Raw genomic sequence first — 293 nt, forward strand, 5'->3', positions numbered from 1 at the left:
ATTCATATTATTGCAAGAACCAATCAGCTAAGTAAAGAGAAAAGAGTGGCCATCATTACTTTAAGAAATTAAGGTCAGTCGGTCTGGAAAATTGTGAAAACTTTGAATGTGTCCCCAAGTGCGGTCGCAAAAACCATCAAGGCCTACAACAAAACTGGCTGACATGAGGATTGCCCCAGGAAAGGAAGACCAGGAGTCACCTCTGCAGCTGAGGATAAATTAATCCGAGTCACCGGCCTCAGAAATTGCAAATTAACAGCAGTTCAGATTAGAGACCAGATGAATACCACACA

At 42.3% G+C, this 293-nt stretch overlaps 1 protein-coding gene across 1 annotated transcript in view; it reads left to right on the forward strand.

Moving 5' to 3' along the window:
• Nucleotides 1–293, forward strand: part of LOC116693950 (synaptic vesicle glycoprotein 2B) — a 71877-nt gene that overhangs the window by 28476 nt on the left and 43108 nt on the right. The gene's annotated exons all lie outside the window — the stretch shown is intronic.

This window comes from Etheostoma spectabile, chromosome 8, assembly GCF_008692095.1.
Source record: "Etheostoma spectabile isolate EspeVRDwgs_2016 chromosome 8, UIUC_Espe_1.0, whole genome shotgun sequence".
Taxonomy (NCBI): domain Eukaryota; kingdom Metazoa; phylum Chordata; class Actinopteri; order Perciformes; family Percidae; genus Etheostoma; species Etheostoma spectabile.